At 49.6% G+C, this 23365-nt stretch overlaps 1 long non-coding RNA gene across 9 annotated transcripts in view; it reads right to left on the minus strand.

Moving 5' to 3' along the window:
- Positions 1 to 23365, minus strand: part of LOC146395432 (uncharacterized) — a 56292-nt gene that overhangs the window by 15327 nt on the left and 17600 nt on the right. The window contains exon 2 of one of the 9 annotated variants that reach the window (XR_014832964.1): positions 12583 to 12644. The exons of the other annotated variants lie outside the window; for them this stretch is intronic. This is a non-coding gene — a long non-coding RNA (uncharacterized LOC146395432). The remainder of the gene's footprint in view (positions 1 to 12582; positions 12645 to 23365) is intronic. 9 annotated transcript variants of the gene reach the window in all.

A 23365-nucleotide genomic window follows, 5' to 3' on the forward strand; every position in this document is an offset into this window, starting at 1 on the left:
AGATTTGAAGGCATGGATGTGTCCTGTGCCTGAGGTGAGGCAGTTGGTGGGGGGTTTGGGGAGTCAGTCAGTCTCTTGTCTTCACAACTCTGGGCAGATCCAGGCAGTTCCATCTTCAACCTGGTATCAGAGCCTGGAGGTGTGTCCAGGGAGGGGCAGGTGGGATCTACACCTCCTTACATGATGAAGTGAATGAGCAAAGCCCTTTGAGAGTTGGGTGTTTCTCTCTCCAAGTAAAACAATGACACACACTCCTCCCTGTATCCCACACCAGACACATAAAAGACGCAAAACCAAGCCAAACAGGTGACCAGACTTAAATGAAACAGCATCCTGCTCTTCATTTCTGTGTCTTGGCTTGAGGTAAGAATTTTCATCAGGGGTGAAAGAGAGGAGGGGAGAGGCTCAGATGGAAGGAAAAGAAGAACATTTTCAGAGAACCTTCACGAGACAAGGCACTGGGATGGATGCAAAGTGCTACCAAGGAACCGCTGCCTTTGCACTCCCCATTCATGACAACCGCCAAGCTGCCCAGATGCCAGAAGCAGTGCAGACCAGATCTGGGAACTCTGCAGGGCCAGTATTCAGTCCAATGCTTTTTGGGCTCCGATGTCTGCCTCTGCAGAATCTGAAGGCAATCAGAATTCTTTTATGGAAGTTCCCCGGCTTAGGGGTCCAATTGGAGCTGTAGCCACTGGCCTACACCAGAGCAACAATAGTGCGGGATCCAAGCCATGTCTGCAACCTACACTACAGCTCATGGCAAAGCTGGATCCTTAAACCACTGAGGGAGGCCAGGGATTGAACCCAAAACCTCATGGTTCCTAGTCAGATTCATTTCCATTGCTCCATGACGGGAACTCCCAGTCAGAATTCTTGACAGCATGTCCAGTCATCTGGACCTCAGGCTCCCTGAGCTGTCTGAAAGTGACCCAGAGATGATAAGGTCCTTCCTATCAGGTGAATTAATTTAGACCCGAGAGTGAGAGGTGACCTGTAACCTAGCCCCCCTCACAAGGCAGACCCCAGAGGGACCCAAACCACCGGCTTGAACCGCACCTCTGTGCTGGGACATGCCCATGCCAAGCTGCTGGGTGTGTCAGGCTCCTCGTCCTCTAGTGGCCATCACGACTCCTGGCCAGTCTCGTCCCACACCTCTGTCTCCTGACACCACCTGGTTCCGCGGGCACTGCCCTTAAGCACCTGGGAGCCTGGTGCAGTCCTCCCGTCTCTCTCAGACTCTGAGGTCTGTGGAGGACAGTGTTTCCCCAAGTCCTCCACATGCCTCCCCGCTCCCTGTGTGTCAGCCCTCCTTTGAGTCCATCAGGGGAACACACTTCGAGTCAGGCATCCTGATTCATCCACCCTGCCCCGCCTCACCAGCCTTTACTCTGCGTCACCAGGATTTAGGTAAGATGTGCCCTCAGGGATGCTCGAAAGGCAGGAGAGGCACAGATGGAGGAAGATCTAAGGAACAATGCAGCGCACCCCCAAGAGAGAGGGCTCCTGCATAAGGACAGCCCGCCCGCCACAAGGGTCAGCTCTCACGCACACTCTTCATTGACGACCAGCAGCCCAGCTCTCCAGAGGCCAAGCCCTGGACTCTGGGAAACGGCAGACCCCAAACCCCAGCCAGCCACCTGCGTGCTAGCACTCCTACTTCTGGAGAACCCCAAGGCCCTGTGGACCCCAGTGGCACATACAACGATGTGGGCTTTGGGTTGGCTGAGTCGACTGAACCTGACCATGACATTTGGAGGGCAGATCACGTTCCCTTTTACCGGGTGTGCCAGTTCAGACGGGAGAGTCATCTGAGACCTGTACGCAACCTCTTTTCGAAGGACATCTCCTGGGGGATCCTCCCATCCCCATCTTGAAACACCCCCCCCCTTTTTTTTTTTCTTTTTTTGGTCTTTTTGCCTTTTCTAGGGCCACTTCCCATGGCATATGGAGGTTCCCAGGCCAGGGGTCTAATTGGAGCTGTAGCCACCGGCCTACACCAGAGCCACAGCCACAGCAATGCGGGATCTGAGCCGAGTCTGGCCTACACCACAGCTATGACAACGCTGGATCCTTAACCCACTAAGCAAGGCCAGGGATTGAACCCGCAACCTCATGGTTCCTAGTTGGATTCAATAACCACTGCGCCACAACAGGAACCCCGAAACCCATCTTTTAACCTGGAGGTGATACTACCAAGCCTCTGCTGGGCTTGAAATGTGTCATTTCTAATGACAACTCAGAGCCCTGCCTCCAGCTTCCTGAACAGGAAAGAATGCCCTTGGCTTGTGCTCCAAATAGTGGATTTAATCCCTCCTCTCACTCTAAGAACAATCAAGCTCATTCTAGGCGCATTAATATTCTGTCGAAGTCAGCTATGGCACTCACTCCTCCTAATCCTTCCCCACTCGTCTAAGTCCTTGAGTCAAACTCATCCAAATCTGGTGACAGGATTTCAATGAATCCTGTTCCCCACTCTTCATTTCTGGGTTTTGGCCAGAGGTTTGATTTTCCCCTCCGGGGGGAATTAGAGGAGGGGAGAGGCTCTGAACGAAGGAAAAGAAGAAACTTTTCAGAGAATCCTTGAGAGACCCGTCTCTGGGATGAATGCAGCCTGTGGGCTGATCAAGGAAGCATGGCTTTAGTGCATTCAATTCATGAGCACCCACCCAGCTGTCCTGAGGGCAAACCCTGCAGAAGCCTGATTGGGAGCACTGAAAGCATAGTCCTCAGTCTCCTGCCTTTCGGCTGAGATGTCAGCCTCTGCAGAAGCCGAGGGCCATCAGAGATCTTTCCAATCATCTGGAATTTAGGCTCCACCAGCTGTCTGAAAGTGACCCACAGATGATAAGAGCAGGACAAGTCCTTCCTCTCAGGTGAGTTAATTTAGACCTGTAACCTAGCCCTCCTGGCAAGGCATGTCCCGTGGGGATCCACTTCACCCAATTCCGACCTCACCTCTGGGCTGGGATTCGTCAATGCCAAGCAGCTGCTGGGCCCTGTCAGTGTTCTGTCACCCTCTGGTGATGAATTGTTGAATAAAAATTCAGAGCCCTTCATCCTGTATCCTGACCAAAGCCACACTAGCACCACGCTCGCCTTGTTCACCTGAGGGCGCATCTCCCTCCTACCCTCCTTCTAAGTATAACCGTGTGCTTTACAGGGGCCAGAGGTCTCTCTCAGACTCTCCTGTGACTCTCCCTCCTCCTCCCTGCCCATCACCACTACCCCATGTCATCCGGCTGATCCCACTTCAGTTCAGCTCACCACCTGTAAATACATCTGGCTGCCTGAATACATGCAACCTATTCCTTGCCATTGTTCATTTTCGTGGATGACTTTTAGCAAGCCATGGCTCAGTTAGAAAAAAAATAGGAACCATATGGAGGAATTTGAGACTTAGACCCAGGAAAGAGCACATCCTGCACAGCCAAAAATGCCGCTTCTACACCTCTCCGTTCATGTCCTCAAGCACTGCTTTCCAGGTGCCACCCCCAACCAAAGCCCCATTCTCCAAATCAGACATGCCCAAGGCTTAAACCAAGTACCTGTGGATTCAGGGTTATACTGCTGGAGAAACCAAAGGCTATTGGCCCAACCACACCTGCTCCCCAGATAGACAGTCAAATCATCGGCACTTAGGGCTCCGTGACCCCTATGGAAATGACCACCTGGTCATGATGGAAGAACTACGCAGCCACCCCCAGGGGATGTGTTTGGGTCCTGAAAGTCCAAGGCAGCTGTAACTCAACTTTCCTCACTGGGAGGTCCTTGGGGTGCCACCAGCACCACCTCCAACCCCATCTCTAACCCTGGAAGGGCCAACACTAAGCAGCATCTCGGTGTGTCAGAGCTCCTTGACCTCTAGTGGCTATTCCCACTCCCAGGTATTCTAATCCCAAACTTCTGCCTCCTGACCAGACCCGGTTCTGTTGGCACTGCTCTTGAGCACCTGGGTGCCTGGCTTGGTCCTCCTGTTGCTTCACTCTCTCAGAATCATCTAAGGCCTTATGGAGGGTGGTATTTCACTAAGTCTTCCATGTGCCTCCCTGCTCCCAATCTGTCAGCTCTCCCTTGAGCCCATCAGGGGAGCACATTTCAAGTCAGGCAACTGGCTTCACATTACTTCCCAGAACATCCTGCTTCACCAGTCATTCTTCTTTGTCACCTGTTTCAGGTAAGATGTGCCCTCAGTGGGGCTCGCAAGGCAGGAGAGGCTCAGATGGTGGAAAAACTAAGGAACATGGCAGAACACCCTCAAGAAAGAGGGATCCTGCATGAAGACAGCCTCCCTCCAAAAGATGTAGGCTTTTATACTCACTTTTCACTGATCAGCAGCCCAGCTCTCCAGAGGGCAACCCCCGGACTCTGGAAAACTACACGCCCAGTACTCCAAGCAGCTGCCTGCTTGCTCAGAATTCTACATCTGGAGAACCTAAAGCATGTGTGAACCCTGATGGCCCATCCAATAATGTGGGCTTTAGGCCAGCTGAGTCGACTGAAAGTTACCCTTTTTTTTTTTTTTTTTTTTTTTTGCTTTTTAGGGCCAAACCTGCAGCATATGGAGGTTCCCAGGCTAGGGGTCAAATCAGAGCTGTAGGTGCTGGCCTATGCCACATCCACAGCAATGCAGGATCTGAACCACATATTTGACCTACCCCGAAGCTCATGGCATTACCAGATCCCTAACCCACTGAGCAAGGCCAGGGACTGAACCTGCATCCTCATGGATGCTAGTCAGATTCGTTAACCGCTAAGCCATGATGGGAACTCAGTACCCTGATATTTTTAAGACATAACACTTTCCCTTTTACTGGGTGATCAAATTCAGACTGGAGAGTCAGCTGTGGCCTGTACATTTCTGAACCTGGAGGTGCCACTACCAAGCAGCTCTTGGACTTGGACCTCCCTTCAGCGCCCTCTGGTGGCCTTTCTCTCTAATGACACCTCACAGCCCTGCCTCCTTCCTTCTGAACAGAACCCCTGGTTGGACTGCATTTGGCTTGTGCAACCAATAGTAGATTTAATCTCCCTTGTCATGCTTAGAACAACCAAGCACATTCCAGGGGGGGTATTATTCTCTAAAAATAAGCCATGGCACTCCCTCCTCCTAATCCTTTCCTCTCCTCAAATTCCTTGAGTTGAACACCCTTCAAATCATGTGACCAGATTTCAATGAATCAGCTTCATAATCTTATCTGGGACTTGGCCAGATGTAAGATTTTCCACTCAGGGTAAAGAGAAGATGGGAGAGGCTCAGGAGGAAAAAAAGAATCTTTTCTGAGAACCCTCAAGAGACCAGTCTCTGGGGCAAATGCAATCTGGGGCCCAAGCAAGGAACTGCTGCTTTTGCACCCTCTATTCATGACCACCTGCCCAGCTTCCCAGAGGACAAACACTGTTCAAGCCTCCTCAGGGTACCCTGCAAGCCCAATATTCAATTCCATGCCTTTTGTCTCAGATACAGCTTCTGTAGAATCCAAAGGCAGTCAGAACGCTAGACAGCCTGTCCAATCATCTGGACTTTAGGCTGCCCAAGCTGTCTGAATGCGACCCACAGATGGAAAGGGAAGGTCTTTCATTCAGGTGAGTTAATTTAGACCCGAGAGTCAGAGGCAACCTGTAACCCAGCCCTCCTCAGAAGGCATGTCTCATGAGGATCCACCACCCCCAACCTCCTGGTTCAGATTCTCCTATGACAAATAGCGGCTGGGCTCTGCTTGTGCTCCATCGCCCTCTGGCGGCCAATATCTCTAATAACAACTCAGAGTTTGTTCCTTCTGAGCAAACCATGGATGCACCGCACTCACCTTGTTCACCTTAAGGCCTAACTCCCTCCTACTCTCACTCTAAGTAACCCCCCCATGTGCCTTACAGATGCCTAGAAGTCTCTCTCAAAGTCTCCCCTCCTCCTCCCTATCCAACACCACCACCCTATGTCCACCGGCCAATCCCACTTCAAGTCAGCCCCCCAGCTTTATAGTCATCCTCCTACCTTAATACCTGCGACTTAGTTCTCATCATGTTTCATTCCTCATGGGTAACTTACAGGATGCTGAGGCTCAGGGGGAAAAGGAAAAAAGGAGCTCTAGGGAGGAATCTGAGACTTAGACCTGGGAAGGAGCACAACCCGGCCAGCCAGAAATGCTGCTTCTACACACTCCACTCAGGTCCCCAAGCACTGCTTTCCAGATGCCATCCCGACAAAAGCCCCATTCTCCTAAACGGACATGCCCAAGGCTCAAACCTGTGGATTCAGGGTTATTCTGCTGGAGAACCCAAAGCCTTTCTGACCACCAGTGTCTCCCGGTCCAGATAGGCTGTCAAATCATCTGTAGGTCGGGCTCCATGATCCCCAAGGAAAAGACCATTTAGTCGTGTAGGAAGAACAATGCACCCACTCACAGAGGAAGTTTTGGGGGCCTGAGGGTCAGAAGCAACCTGTAACTTGAGTTTCCTCACTGGGCACATCCTTGGTCTGCCACCAGCGCCACCTCCAAACCCATCCCTGAGCCTGCCAGTGTCAACGCGGAACAGAAGCTGGGCATGTCATAGCTCCTTGTCCTCTAGTGGCCAGAACCACTCTCAGCCACACACATGTCAAACTTCTCCTTCCTGAGCACACCCAGTTCTGTTGGCACTGCTCTTGAGCACCCGAGAGCTTGATTTGGTGCCCCCCCCCAACAATTTATATCTTGATGGAAGGTGGTATTTTTCTCTCTAAATCTTTGACCTGCCACCATGTTCCCTGTCTGTCAGCACTTTGAGTCCATCAGCAGAACACACTTCAAGTCAGGCAACTGGTTTTACACTGTTCCCCATCACACCAGGCTTGGCCAGCCCTTATTTTGTGTCACCTGGTTTCAGGTAATGCGTTCCCTCAGTGGTGCTCAAAAGGAGGGAGAGGTTCAGATGGAGGAAAATCTAAGGAATTTTGCAGAACACACCCAAGAGAGAGAGGGTCCCTTCATAAAGACCGTCTGCCCACCTCAAGCTGTCAGCTTTTACACTCATCCTTCATTGATGACCAGCAGCCCAGCTCACCACAGGTCAAAACCCTGGACTCTGGAAAACTGCATGCCCCATACTCCAGCTGCCTGTGTGTTCACAGCTCTACTTCCGGAGAACCACAGGGCCATATGAACCCTGAGGCTGTGTACAATAAAGTGGGCTTTGGGGTAACTCAGTCGACTGAAGGTGACCCTGATATTTGGAAGGCAGAACACATTCCCTTTACCAGGTGAGCCAAATTGGACTGGAGAGTGTTCTGGCCCTTTCAGTAAGTCTTTTCGATGGACCCCTCCTGGGGGATCCACCCATTCCCATCTCAAACCCCATCTCTGAGCCTGGAGGCACCACTACCAAGCAGCTCCTAGGCTTGGACCATGCTTTGGCCTTCTTGGTGGCTATTCTCTGAAGGACAACTCACAGCCCTGCCTCCTGCCCCATGAACAGACCCCCTGGATGGGTTGCCCTGGGCTAGTGCGTTCGATAGTCCATTTAATCCCTCTTCTGACTTGAAGAACAAGCCAGCACCATACAGGGGGGTGGTTTTTCCTCAAAGTCAGCCATGGCACTCACTCCTCCCAATCCTTCCCCACTGCTCTAAATCCTTGAGGTGAACCCATCCAAATCTGGTGACCAGATGTCAATGAATCTGTGTCCACTCATCATTTCTGGGACTTGGACAGAGACAAGATGTTCCCCTCAGGGGGAATGAGAGGAGGGGAGAGGCTCAGATGGACAAAAAGAAGAAACATTTCAGAGAGCCCTCAAGAGACCTGTCTCTGGGGACCCAACCTGCTGACCAAAGCAGCGCTGCTTTTGAGGGCTCCATTCATGAACACCTTCCAGCTGTCCAGAGGTCAAACACCGTGCATGCCTGATCTGGGAGTCCTGCAAGCCCAGTATTCAATCCCACACATTTTGGGATCAGGTGTTAGCTTCTGCAGAATCTGAAGTCAGTCAGAACCCTTAGCAGTCTTGCCAATCATTTGGACGTTTGTCTACTAGAGCTGTTGGAAAGAAACCCACAGATGTGAAGGGTTTATAGGCAGGACATGCCCTCCTCTCCGTGCATATCCCAGGGGCATCCACCATCCCAACTCCAACCCCACCTCTGGCCTGGGATTCCCCCATACCAAGCAGCTCTCGAGCTCTGTCGCCCTCTGGCGGCCATTCTCTTGAATAGCATCTCAGAGCCCTTAACTCCTGCTTCCTGACTAGGGCTGTGGGTGCACCGTGCTTATTTTGTTCAGCTGATGGCAGAAGTCCCCACTACTCTCACTCTAAATACCACCCTGTGATTTACGGAAGGCCAGATGCCTTTCTCAAAGCCTCCTGGGACTCTCCATCCTCTTCCCTATGCCGCAAAACTACCCCACATCCAGCAGTGGATCCCATTTCACGTCAGCTCACAGGCTGGACATTCACCTGCCTGCATTAATACACACAACGTAGTTCTCTCTATGGATCGTCCTTGGGGGTCACTTACAGGAGGCCATGGCTCAGGTAGAAGAAGAAGAAAAGGGAGTTCCCATCGTGGCTCAGTGGCTAAATCCGACTAGGAACCATGAGGTTGTGGGTTCGATCCCTGGCCTTGCTCAGTGGGTTAAGGATCCAGTGTTGCTGTGAGCTGTGGTGTAGGTGGCAGATGTGGCTTGGATCCTGCATTGCTGTGGCTGTGGTGTAGGCCGGCAGCTACAGCTCTGATTCGACCCCTAGTCTGGGAACCTACATATGTCGTGGGAGTGGCCCAAGAAATGGCAAAAAGATGAAAACGAAGGAAGAAGACAAAGACAATGAAGACAACGACGATGACGAAGAAGAAAAAGAAGAAACACATCTCCTCTCCTGGGAGATGTTTTGGGACCCAAGAGCCAGAAAGAACCCATACCTCGAATTTCCTCACTGGGCACATCCTCAGGCTGCCATCAGCACCACATATAACCACCTCTCTGAGCCTGGTAGTGCCAACACCAAACAGCAGCTGGGCATGTCATAGCTCCTCATCCTCTAGAGGCCATTACCACTTCCAGCCAGTCTCGTCCCAAACTGCTGCCTCCTGACCCCACCTTGTTCCACTGGCAATGCTCTTGAGCACCTGTGAGCCAGATCTAGTCCTTCTCTCTCTCTCGGAAAAATAAAAGAGCATGTGGAGGGTAGTATTTCTCCCTCTAAGTTTTCCATGGGCTTGCCTGCTCCCATCTCTCAGAAATCCTTGAGTCCATCAGGGGAACAAACTCTGTCTCAGGCAACGGGCTTTATGCTAGTTCCCCACCCCACCCCTACCCCGCTTCACCAGCCCTTAGTCTGTGTCACCTGGCTGCAGGTAACATGTTCCCTCAGTGGTTCTTGAAAGGAAGGAGAGGCTCAGATGGAGGAATAAATATTTAAGGAACTTTGAAGAAAACCCTCAAGAGGGAGGTCTCTGGCATAAAGACTGCCTGCCAGGTAAAAGATATCAGTTTTACACTCACTCTTCATTGATGACCAGCAGCTGCCCAGCTCTCCAGAGGCCAAACCACCGACTCTGAAAAACTGCATGCCCAACACTCCAGCCAGCTGCCTGCGTGCTGAGAGTTCTTTCTCAGCCATCTGGACTCTGCAGACCCGTCTAAAAATGTGGGCTTTGGGCTAGCTGAGCCAACTGAAGGTGACCCTGATACTTGGAAGGCAGAATCCTTTACTGGGTGTACCAATTCAGACTGGCATGTCAGCTGCAGCCTGTAAGTAACCCTGTTTCAATGGGCACCTCCTGGGGGATCCACCCACCCCCATCTCTAAGCCTGGAGGTACCACTATCAAGCTGTTCCTGGGCTTGGACCATGTTTCAGCACCCTCTGGCAGACATTCTTTCTTTTTTGTTGCCCCCCCTTTTTTTTTTGCTTTTTAGGGCCGCACCTGCAGCATATGGAGGTTCCCCGGCTAGGGGTCCAATTAGAGCTACAGCTGCTGTCCTAGGCCACAGCCACATCAGATCAGAGCCACGTCTTCAAACTACACCACAGCTCACAGCAATGCTGGATCCTTAACCCACTGAGTGAGGCCAGGGATCAAATCTGCAACCTCACGGTTCCTAGTTGGATTTGTTTCCACTGCACCACAACAGGAGCTTCTGGCAGACATTCTTTCCAATGACAACTCACAGCCCTGCCTCCTGCCTTCTGAACGGACCCCCTGGATGGACTGCCCTTGGCTCCTGCACCCCTTGGTGGATTTAATCACTCATTCCCCTCTAAGAACAAGCAAGCACCTTCTGGGGGGTTGTTTTTCTCTTACAGTCAGCCATGGCACTCACACCCTCCCCACGCCTCTCAGTCCTTGAGCCAAACCCACTCCAAATCAGGTGACAGGACTTCAGTGAAGACTCCTCCCCTCATCATCTCTTTGACTTGGCAAGAGGTGAGATGTTCACACTCGGGGGGAATGGGAGGAGGGGGGGATGGAAGAAAAGAAGAAATTTTCAGATAACCCTCAAGAGATGAATCTCTGGGATGGATTCAACCTGCCAACCAAGGAACTGCTGCATTTGCACTCTCCATTCATGACCACCATGCAAGTCTGATCTGCAAAAACACTGCAAGCCCAGTGTTAAATCCCATGCCTTTGGGCTGAGATGTAAGCTTCTGTAGAATCCAAAGGCAGTCAGAAATCTTCAGAGCCTGTCCAATCATTGGGACTTTAGTCTACCTGAGCTGTTGGAAAGTGACCCTCAAATGGGAAGGGCAGGACAAGGTCCTTCCTATCAGGTGAGTTAATTTAGACCCAATTACCTTCACTTTAGGCTACCCAGCTGTCTGAAAGAGACCCTCAGATATGAAGGGCAGGACAAGGTCCTTCTTATCAGGTGAATTAATTTAGACACGAGTCAGAGGCAACCTGCAACAGCCCTCTTCACAAGTCATGTCCTGGAGGTGGGGGGGATTCTCCCCCCCCCAAATCAAACCCCACCTCTGGTCTAGGAAAACCAGTGCCAAGCAGCTGCTGGGCTTGACATGCTCTCTGGTGCCCTCTGGCGGTCATTCCCTCTCATGACAACTCAGAGCCCTGCCTTCTGCCTCCTGAACTCTAGAACCCTTGGATGGACCGCTGTGGGCCTGTGCACCCAATATTTGATTTAATCCCTCCTCTCACTCTATGAACAACCAAGCTCCTTCCATGGGGTTATTTTTTTTCTCAAAGTCAGCCATGGCACTCACTCTTACCAATCCTTCCCCACTCCTCTAAGTCATTGAGCTGAACCCGCTGCAAATCAAGTGACCGATTTCAATGTATCAGCCTCCCTCTCTTCATTTCTGGGACCTGGACTGAGGTCAGATTTTCCCCCTAAGGGGTAAACGAGAGGAGGGGAGAGACTCGGATGGAAAAGAAGAAACTTTTCAGAGAACGCTCAAGAGTTGAGTCTCTGTGATGGTTGCAACCTGCTGACCAAGGAACCTCTGCTTTTGCCTCTCCATTCACGTTCACCTGCCTGGTTGTCCAGATGCCAAACAGCAGGCACGCCTGATCCAGGAACACCGCAAGCCCAGTGCTCAATCCCATGCCCTTTGGGCTTGGATGTCTGCCTCTGTGGAATCCTAAGTCAGTCAGAACTCTTGACAGTGTGTCAAATCATCAGGACTTTAAGCTACCCAAGCTGTCGGAAGGTGACACCCAGATGGGATAGGGAGGACAAGGTCAGAGGTGAGAGTAAGAGGGCATCTGTAAGCTAGCCCTCCTCTCAAGTATGTTCCTATGGGATCCACCATCCCCAACTCCAACCTCACCTCTGGGCTGGGATTTGCCAATGCCAAGCAGCTGCTGGGCTCTGTTGGTGCTCTGCCACCCTCTGGTGGCCAATCTCTCAAATGACGGCTCAGAGCCCTTCCTCCTGCCTCCTGACCAAAGCCATGAATGGACTGCTCTCCCCTTGTTCCCCTGATGGCTGAATATTCTCCTACTCTCACTCTAATTACCACTGGTTCCTTACAGAGGCCAAAGGTCCCTCTCAAAGTCTCCCAGGGCATTCCCTCCTCCTCCCTACCCAACGTCACTACCCTGCACCCACTGGCCAATCACACATGAGGTCAACTCACCACCTGGACATTCGTCTGCTTGCCTTAATCTACTCAATCTAGTTCTATCTGTGGATCATTCCTCTGGGGCATCTGACAGGATGCAGTGACTCAGGTAAAAAAAAAAGGAGAAAAGGAGTGTGTAGAAGTGATGTTTTCGGCTGGCGAGGATGTGCTCCTTCCTGAGGTCTGTGTCTTATGTTACACCCGAGGGTGTAAGACGTCACCTCTACACCCTCCATTCAGGTTCACAGACACTGCTTGCGGATTCCACACCTGACCAAATCCCAGTTCTTGAAAACGGACATGCCCAAGGCTCAAACCAAACATTGATTCAAGCAAGGTCCTACCGCTAGAGAACCCAAAGGCATTCAGACTCTCCCCCTCCCAGGTAGCCTGTCAAGTCATCTGGTCTTAGGCCTCTGTGATCCCCTATGCAAGTGACCACTAGTCATGAAAGAAGAATGATGCACCCACTCTCAGGACCTGTTTGGGACCCAAGAGTCGAAAGCAACCTGTAACTCACCTTTCTTTGCTGGGCACATCCTCAGAGTGCTGCAAGTGCCACTTCCAACCCCATCTCTGACCCTGAAAGTGCCAAAACCAAACAGCAGCTGGGTATGTCAGGGTTCCTCGTCCTCCAGTGGCCACTTCCACTCCCAGCCAGTCTCATCCCAAATTTCTTCCTCCTGACTCACCTGGTCCCACTGGCGCAGCTCTTGAGAACCTGTGAGCTCAATTTTGTCCTCCTCCTCCTGTCTCTTTCTTACAGAAAAATCAAAGGCCTTATGGAGCATGGAATTTCTCTAAGTCTCCTATATGCCTCCCTGTGCCCTGTCAGTACTCCCTTGAATCCATCAGGGGAGCACATTTTGAGCCAGGAAACTTGCTTTGTATTGTTTTCCACCCCCCACCCTCATTGCCAGCCCTTATTTTGTGTCACCTAGCTTCAGGAAAGATGTTTCCTCACTAGGGCTCAAAAGGAGAGCAAGGCTCAGATGGAGGAACAACTATGGAGCTTTGCAGAACACCCTCAAGAGAGAGGGCTCTGGCATAAAGACAGCCTGCCCTCTAAAAGACATTGGCTTTTACACTCGCTCTTTATTTATGACCAGCAACCCAGCTCCCCAGATGCAAAACACCTGGACTCTAGAAAACTGCATGTCCAGTACTCCAGCCAGTTGCCTGGGTGCTCTGAGTTCTATTTCTGGAGAGCGTCACGGCCAGCTGAGCCCAGAAGTCCCGCCCAATAATATGGGCTTTGGGCTAGCTGAGCTGACTGCAGTTGAGCCAGATATCTGGAAGGCAGAACTCTTTCCATTTATTTATACCAGATGAGTCAGCCGCAGTGGTTCAGTAACCAATTTTTGCTGGACCCCTCCTGGAGGATCCACCCATACACATTTCAAACCCCATCTCTGAGCCTGCATGTGCCAGTACCAAGCAGCTACCAGGCTTGGCCAGCGCTTTGGCGCCCTCTGGCGGCCATTATGTCTAATGACAACTCAGAGGCCTGCCTCCTGCCTCCTGAACAGACCCCTGGATGGACTGCACTGGGCTTGTGCACTGGGTAGTTGATTTAATCCCTCCTCTCATTCTAAAACAACCATTTTTCTCTCATAGTCAGCAAAAGTGCTCACGCCTCCCAATCCTTCCCCTCTCCTCTGAGTCATTGAGCCGAACCCACTCCCAATCACGTGACCAGATTTCAATGAATCAGCCTCCCCATCTTCATTTCTGTCACTTGGGTCGAGGTGAGATTTTCACCATCAGGGGTGAATGAGAGGAGGGGAGAAGCTCAGACGGTAGGAAAAGAAGGAAACTTACAGAAAACCTTCAAGAGATGAGTCTCTGGGATGGATGAACCTGCTGACCAGGGAAATGCTGCTTTTGCACCCTCCATTCACAGCCACCCACCCACTGCCCAGAGGTCACACACTGCGCAAGCCTGTTCTGGGAGCGCTGCAAGCCCAGTATTCCAGCCCACACCCTTTTGTCTCACATGCAGCCTCTGCAGAATCCAAAGGCAGTCAGAACTCTTCACGGACTGTCCAATCATCTGGACTTCAGGCTACCTGAGCTGTCTGAAAATGACCCACAGATGGGAAGAGCAGGACAAGGTCCTTCCTATCAGGTGAGCTAATTTAGACCCAAGAGTCAAAGGAGACCTGTAACCCAGCCCTCTTCACAAGGCATGACCACTGCTGATCCACCACCCCCACATCAAACTCCACCTCTGGGCTGGAATAGGCCAATACCAAGCATCTGCTGGGCTCTGTTGCCCTCTGGTGGCCAATCTCTTGAATTACAACCCAAAGCCCTTCCTCCTGCCTCTGAAACAAATCCATGGGGCTGCCCTGGGCTTGTGCACCTCAGAGCCAATGTAAATCATCCTCTCCCTCTAGGAACACTGGTTTCAGCTCTCCTAGGCAAACACCATGCAATCCTGGCTCTGGGAAATGCACGCCAAATATTCTGACCAACTGCTTGTGGGTTTAGAGTTCTCCTTCAGGAGAAACCAAAAGTCAGCCAGACCCATGATTGTCAGTCCAAGGGTGTGGACTTTGGTCTATCTGAGCTGACTGCAAGTGACCCAGATGCGTTGAAGGTGGAACCATTTCCCTTTTACCGGGTGAGCCAATTTTGATTGGAGAGTCAAGCCTGTAACCTTCCCCTCCTCACCAGACACCTCCTGAGGGAATCCACCCCTCCCCATCTCTGAGCCTGGAAGTGCCAACACCAAGCAGTTGCTGGGCTTGCCCAGTGCCTTAGTGCCCTCTGGTGGCCATTTCCTCTAATAACAACCCAGAGCCCTCCCACTCCTGCCTCCTGAACAAACCCATGGACTGCACTGGGCTTGGGTACCTCAGAGCTGATGTAATTCCTCCTTTCCTTCTAGGAACAACCAAGTGCCTTCCAGGATGGGGGTATTTCCCTCTCACAGTCATCCATGGCACTCACTCCTCCCTATCCCTTAGCATTCCTCTTAGTCTATGAGCTGAACCCACTGCAAATCAAGTAACTGGATTTACATTAAATCAGCCTCCCGCCTTAATTTATGTGACCTGTCTTGAACTAAGATTTTTTTCCCTTAGGGGTGAATGAAAGGGGGGAGAGGCTCAGATGGAAGAAATAGAAAGAAATTTCAAGAGACCAGAGACAATTTTCAGGAAATGGGCAACCTTCCCACCAAGGAACCTCTGCTTTTCCATTCTCCATTCATGACCACCCACCCAGCTTTCCAGATGCCAAACATGGTGCAGGCATGATCCTGGAGCACTGCATGCCCAGTAGCCAAGCCAACTACATCTGTGTTCAGTTTTCTGCCTCTGCAGAATCCAAAGGCAGTCACCACTCTTGCCAGCCTGCCCAAGTGTCTGGACTTTAGGCCACCTGAGCTGTCTGAGAGCGCCCCACAGATGGGAAGGCAGACAGGTGAGGTAATTATTCTGGGGAGTCAGTGGTGCTCTGTATCCTACCCTGCTCCCTAGGCATGTCCTGGGGGATCCACCAGCCCCATCTTCAACTCTGGCTCTGTGCTGGCACAGGCCGATCCCAAGCACCTCTGGGCTTTGCCGGTGCTCTGGCAACCGTTCTCTCTAGTAACCACTCTGAGGACTTCCTTCTGCCTCCTGACCAAACCCAGGGGTGGACTGCACTAGGGTTGTGCACTTGACAGCTGATTTCCAACCTACTCTCCCTCTAACGAAAACCACATCCCGCCTGACAGAGGGCAATCTGTCTCTCTCTCAAAGTCTCCTGTGGCACTGCTTCCTCCTTTCCCAACACCACTGCTCTACGTCCATCAACTGATCCATCCCACTTCACATCAGGTCACCAGCTGGAAAGTCATCTGCTCACCGTAAAACATGTGATCGCCTCTTAGTGAATGCCCTTTCCCTGGAGATGAATGAGAGGAGGCACTGGTTCAGGAGGAAAAATGAAAAGGCACTCGGGGGAGAAGTTTGTGAGATATATCCCAGTGAGGAGCAGAGCCTGACCAGACAAAACACTGGTGCTGTTTCACACTCCATTCAGATCCTCAAGCACTGGTTTCCTGTGCATGTAACAGAAGGCTGATTTGGGACAGCTGCATGCTCAGGAATCAAGCCAGATATTTTGTATTCTGGGTTATGATGCTGGAGAATCCAAAGGCAGTGAGACCCCAGGCAGCCTGCCAAACCGTTTAGTCTTAGTGCTCCACCAGCAGCACGGAAATGACCCTTAGTTGTAAAGGAAGACCTGTGTACCCACTATCAGGAGAGGAATTTTGGACCTGAGAGTCAGAAGCAACCTGTAACTCACCTTTCCTTGCTGGGCACATCCTCAGGGTTCCACCAGCACCATTTCCAACCCTGTCTCTAAGTCTGGGAGTGCCGAGCTGCAGGTGGGCAATGTCAGGGCTCCTTGTCCTCTAGCGACCATTACCTCTACTGACAATTCAGATCCCATCCTCTGCCTCCCGACAGCAAGCGGTTCTGTCTGCGCTGCTCATGATCATCTGCGAGCCTAATCTGGTCCTCCTTTCTTTCTCAGAAAACTCAAGGGCCTTACAGAAGGTGGTGTTTCTCTCTCAAAGTCTCCCATATCCTTCCCTGCTCCCTATCAGCAGCCCTTGAAGTCCATCAGCTGAATGCACTACGAGTCAGATAATTGGCTTTAAATTATTTCCCCTCTGTCCTCCTTTTAGCCACCCTTTATCTTATGTGACCTGGCTTTAGGTAAGATTTCCCCTCAGGGGTGCACGAAAGGAGAGAGAGGCTTAGATCAAAGAAAAATGTGGGATGTTCAGAGAACACTCAAGAGACAGGTTTCTGGGATGGGCATAGCCTGCCCTCCAAAGGACCCCTGTTTTATACTCTCCACTGATGACCATCGGCCCTGCTCTCCAGATGCCAAACATCATGGAAGCCTGATTCTGGAAAACCAAATGCCCAATACTCAAACCAACTGCCTGTGTTTCGGAGTTCTACCTCTGGAGAATCAAAAGGCAGTCTTAACCTTGAAGAGCTGTCCTTTAACGTGGGCTTTGGGCTAGCTGTGCCACTTGAAAATGACCCAGATGTGTGAAGGTGGAACAAGTTTCCTTTCCCCAGGTAAGCCAGTTTGGCCTGGAGGGTCAGTTGCGACCTGTAAGCAACCCCTCCTGGCGGGACATCTCCTGGGGTACCCAGCACCCCCATCTGCATCCCCATCTCTGAGCCTAGCAGTGCCAACACCAAGCAGCTGCTGTGCTTGGATGGCACTTCAGCGCCCTCCAGCGGCCATTCCCTCCAATGACAACTCAGAGCACTTCCTCCTGCCTCCTGAACAAACCCATGGACTGCCCTGGGGTAGCTGATTCAGTTCCTCCTCTAAGAACCACCAAGAGCTGTCCAGAGGGAGTATTTTCCCCCTCCAATTCAGCTATGGCACTCACTCCTCCCCATCCTTCACCATTCCTCTTAGTCAATGAGCCACGGCCACTCTGAATCAGGTAAACTTTTTAAAAATTAGTCATCCTCCCCTCCTAATTTATGTGACTTTTCTTGAGTCATATTTTTCCTCGGGGGTGATCCAGAGGAGGGAGAGGCTCGTATGGAAGAAAAAGAAGAAATTTTTCAGAGAACCGAGAGACAGGTCTGTAGGATCGTCGCAGCCTACCCACCAAGGAAACTCTGCTTTTCCACTCTTCATTCATGACCACTGGTCCAGCTTTCCAGGCCCCGCGCCGTGTGCAAGTCTGATCCTGGAGCAGTGCTTGCCCAATATTCAAGCCAACGCCTCTTGGGCTGATTTCCCTCCTCCTCTCACTCTAAGAACCACCACAGGCCTCATATGAGTCCACGAGCTCTCTCTCTCTCTCAAAATCTCCCAGCACGGTCCTTTCTCCCTGTCCAACACTACCAGGCTGGTTGGAGCTTGCCCTGCCTCCAGGACAGGCCCCAAACTCACCCTCCCCAAGGTCACTGGAGTGACCCCTATCTGGTATCGAAGCACATATTCAGGTCAAGACTGGCAAACTGATTTTACAGTAATGCTCTGGGCACAAGGAAGTTTCAGATGTTTGTGGGTTTTGACTGACACCTTCTCAGACTGGATGGAGTCATTTCTCACCTGAACTGAGACTGCCTTGGAGGTTTCTAAGACCTTTCTCAAGGAAAGAATTCCCCGTTTGGGCCCCCTAAGTCCATCAAGAGGGACAAGGGGCCTGCCTTTGTTCCCAAATTACGAAGGGAGTCTCTAGAGCTGTAGGAATTACATGGGGTTTACCCTCCACTTGGAAACCGCAATCCTCAGGAAAGTAGAACAAATCAAACCCTCAAAAGGAACTCCTGGATTTCCCACTGTGGCTCAGAAGGAGAAGGTAGTTCTGGATCGTCGCGTGGTGTAAAGCTGTGATTATTTCCCCCTCTCTGAAAGGCATATTTCTACTGGTCCATATCCCCCAGGGTGGTCTCAGAGCCAGTTCCTTCAGGAATGTGCCTCCCATACATGGTCTCATATGGACTCAACATGATTTTTCCTTTAGGGACTATTCGCATTCGTACAAGTGCTATGGGGAAAGGGAGATCAAGCGTTGATGAGTGTCTTGACATAATTGGAATGTTTCCCTTTATTATTTAATTTTACTGGAGTGTGTGTGTGTGTGTATATATATATATATATAGAGAGAGAGAGACAGAGGTATTCATTTTTTTCCCCACATAGGTTATTACAGAATATTGAGTCTATTTCCCTGTGCTCTACAACAGATTCTTGCTCGTTATCTATTCTGCACATAGTAGTGTGTATATACTAATACTATTGTCCCAATTTATTCCCCCTCCCCATGGTTTCCCCCTGGGTAACCATAAGTTTGATTTCAGGAACCGTGTTTGTTTCCATTTTATAAGGAAGTTTTGTAAAATTTTACTAGATTCCACATAGAAGGGATCTCATAAGCTATTTCTCTGATTTACTTGGTATGTTAAACTCTAGGTCCACCCATGTTGCTGCAAATGGCATTATTTCATTCTTTTTACAGCCAAGTAACATTCCATTATATATACCACATCTTTAGCCATTCCTCTGTCAAAGGACATTTAAGTGGCTTCTATGTCTTGGATAGTGTCAGTAGTTCCACAATGAATATTGGGGTACATATAACTTTTCCAATTATGGTTTTCTCCAGATATATGTCCAGAAGTTTCTTTGTTTTTTGTTTTTCTTTTTAGGGCTGCATCTGAGGCATATGGAAGTCCCCAGGGTAGGAGTCAAATAGGAGCTGCAGCTGTTGTCCTATACCACAGCCACAGCAATGCCAGATCCCAGCTGCATCTGCAACCTATGCTGCATCTTGCAGCAATGCCAGATCCTTGCTTAAATGATGCCCCATTTGTGCACAATGCACACTAGGCTGGTAAGTTCTAGGAACCTATGTATGACCATTCATAATATCACCCAGCACTGAGATAAAGGGGCAATAAGATTCCCTCCAGCAGGAGTAGGGATTGCTCTTGGATTAGACAAGGGGGATTTGGTGGCCCCCTGGGGAAGTTCTGCATACCATGAAATCACTGCACAAATCCTTACACGAGCCCCTGAGGACTTGCCTAAAAGCATGAGGGATGCTTTATTCCATACTTCTCTGGACTCGGTAGAAAATATTGTACTTGACAATAGGCTAGCCCTTGACTACTTCCTGGCTGAGCAAGGGAAATTCGGCATAGTTATTAATAAAACCCACCACGTACATGGGAGTAACTCTGGTCAGATTGAGGTAAACATAAAAGAGGTGTATAAGCAAGCTCAAAGGGCACAAAGGTATCCCCCCAAATGTCCCAATCCAAGCTCCATCTGGAATAAGGTCAAAGAGAGCCTTTCTAGTTTAAACTGGTCTCTTCCATTTCTTGGCACACTGACTGCATTAACCTCCTGTTCGTCTTCAGGCCTTGCTTCCATAACCGCCTTGTCAACTCTGTTAGCAAAGAGCTTGAATCCCTCAAACTTCAGATGATACTAACACAAGGGTACAAGAACTGAGGCTGCAGCCTTCTGAAGCTCAGGCTTATGTTAGGCGGGGCAGGGACAGTTCTGCGCCTCCAATCCAGGGGAAAACTATGCCCATGTTCAGCAGGAAGCAGCCCCAGAAGACAGACCTTCCCCCTCAAGAATGGGGAGTAGTGATGAGGAAAGCGGGTGTTGTTGCCAAAGCCTGCGAAACCCTCCTTGAACTGGAGTTATCGTGTATCGAGAAGTGAAAGGTCTGGAGACAAGAGGAGGAAGCTATAGGAAGAGACAAACCAGACGGAACCAGGTGGAATCAGGATGATGACGACTCTGGCCTCCCCAGACTCCGAGTCTCATTCAACAGATTTTGCCACATTAGCTACTAGATGACACACCTACTGGTGGTCGTGACTGGGAGATGCTGACCAAAAAAATCATAAAAGGGGGGTGGCACCCATTTCCAGGAAAGCCCTGACCCTTCCCTGAAGAGCAATGGGCTGGCCTCCCTGTCATTAGCCTCACTCCTCTTCCCTTTATCTTTACTCCTTAAAATCAAAGACCTCTCACAACTTGGCTGGGAACTTGAGCTGTGAACTAAGGTCCTACTTATCCATTCTTTGCCCACCGAATAAAGCCTGGGCATCCATCTCAGCTTTGGTTTCATTTTTTGGCTACAAAAACCCAAACTAGCATCTATTCTATGCTTTTTTTCCCTTTTTTTTTTTTTAGGGCCACTGGTGAGGCATGTGGAAATTCCCAGGCTAGGGATTGAATTGGGGTTATAGTTCCTGGCCTACGCCACAGCCCTGGCAATGTGGGATCTGAGCCATGACCTGCACCACAGCTCATGGCAACTCTGGATCCTTGAACCACTGGGCAAGGCCAGGGATCAAACCTGCTTCTTCATGGGTATGATTTGGGTTTGTTACCACTGAACCACAATGGGAACTCCCCTATTCTATGCTTTATTTTCATTCTTGTCCTTATGCTAATGACAAGTATGATTGAAAATGACCACCTTAAAAAAAGACTTTGAAATATATTTACTACCCTTGTTTGTAAATCAGAAAAGTAGAGCAACACATCTCCTTAAGATTCAAGGAAGAAGCTCTAGCTCCACCTTCAGCTCCCGAATTTGGAATTCAACTTAAACTCTTCCCTGAACCATTTGCATATGGGACATTTACACTATCTTTACGTGCTGTGTAAATACTAAAAATTTTATCATAAAACTGACATTACTATGTACATTGTGCATCACATGTCCTTCCACACATGTAAGTACAATACCTATGTTTTATTATATATAATAGATGATCATGTAATTATGTATCAATTATCTCCCTCATGTGTATAAGCATGTACTTCAGCCTACTGTTATTACAGGACACATTAAGCAGTTCAATCCAGGAATTCCCTCGTGGCCTAGTGGTTAAGAACTTGGCATGAAGACTGCTGTGGCCCAGGTTACTGCTGTGGCTTGGGTTTGATCCCAGACCTGGGAAATTCTACATGCTGCAGGTGCTACAAAACAAAAGACAGTTCAATCCTGATTAGATTCCAGTCACTAGAGAACATTCATGGGGTAACTGAAGTGATTGATAGTGTATAGGACTATATTTATTAATTCTACATATCACATTATATCCAAACATTTTCCAGTCAACATGCTTATCATAACCAACAACCAGAACATAGTCAGAAAGCCTTGATAAATCATCAACCTGCCCACAAATGTGCCTCTCTCCTAGTTCAGGGCCCAAGAATCATGGGGATTTCTATAAATGATTTATCCATCCATCCATCTGTCCATACCTGCGGCATGCTGAAGTTCCAGGGCCAGGGGTCATCCCCAAGCCACAGCAGTGACAATACCAGTCCTTAACCACTAGGCCACCAGGAAACTCCAAAGGAATTATATCTTGCATTTGGTACTTATTTTAGGGCCATTTTTACCCTTAACTGCCCACTTTTTCTCCTTAAGTAAGACATCCCAGTGGACTATCATATCAGCTTGTGTTCACATGTAACTGGCTCTATGCATTTGGTATTTTTAATTATGGAGGAGGCTGTGACTCAGCTGTGGCCATCAGATGCCTTATCACAGTCAAGCAACTTGTAGCTGGGATTAAATTGTATAGTATTTACCAACATGATAAACCATAATGTGTTATTGAGTGAATGGTCACAGGACATAGAGTAATTACACACACTCACAGGCTTATCAGGTAAATAGCTTCCCTAATCAAATCCTCCTACCTCCCACTCAATCTCATACTTCATATGCCATTATTGCCTGGCCAAACCCCCCAACAAGGCAAAGCGTGTGACTGCATAAGAGTCAACTAACCAATCTAACAAAGATATTGCCACTACTTCAGTGACAGAAAGTTAGTATAACTACAACAGAGCCTGCTAATAATACAAATCAATTAGATATATAAGGCTTAAACAAAATGATGTCCCCCCTAGCTGTCGTGTACCTCAAACAAAATAAAGTACATTTTAATAATCTCCAAAAGAAAATATATTAAATATATCAATGTCAATTTTAACAGACTACTACACTGAATACTAATGTCACGTAAATGCATAAATCTTATATGTATAAAGTTCTATTCAACCTGTTGAAGTAGTTTCATATTTAATGTGAGGCACTATAAGTGACTAGATGAACTTACTAGCTCCATATACATATGGGTCTTGTCCCAGTCTATTAATTTCTAATAAAATTAGACATCCGGAGTTCCCGTCGTGGCGCAGTGGTTAACGAATCCGACTAGGAACCGTGAGGTTGCGGGTTCGGTCCCTGCCCTTGCTCAGTGGGTTAACGATCTGGCGTTGCCGTGAGCTGTGGTGTAGGTTGCAGACGCGGCTCGGATCCCGCGTTGCTGTGGCTCTGGCGTAGGCCGGTGGCTACAGCTCCGATTAGACCCCTATCCTGGGAACCTCCACATGCTGCGGGAGCAGCCCAAGAAATAGCAAAAAGACAAAAAAAAAAAAAAAATTAGACATCCTCAGAAAACGCTGGTAAAGAACAAAGAGCAGGAGTTCCCATCATGGCTCAGTGGTTAACAAATCCGACTAGGAACCATGAGGTTGCGGGTTCGATCCCTGGCCTTGCTCAGGTTAAGGATCTGGCATTGCCATGAGCTGTGGTGTAGGTTGCAGACGTGGCTCAGATCCTGTGTTGCTGTGGCTCTGGTGTAGGCTGGCGGCTACAGCTCCGATTCGACCCCTATCCTGGGAACCTCCATATGCCATGAAAGCGGCCCAAGAAATGACAAAAAGACAAAAAAAAAAACCAACCAAAAAAACAATGAGCATAATTATCAGAC

This window comes from Sus scrofa, chromosome 17 (genome assembly GCF_054392235.1).
Source record: "Sus scrofa isolate SSC_HxYL_T2T_F1_AM1 chromosome 17, Sscrofa_HxYL_maternal_Yorkshire_Landrace_v2.0, whole genome shotgun sequence".
NCBI lineage: Eukaryota > Metazoa > Chordata > Mammalia > Artiodactyla > Suidae > Sus > Sus scrofa.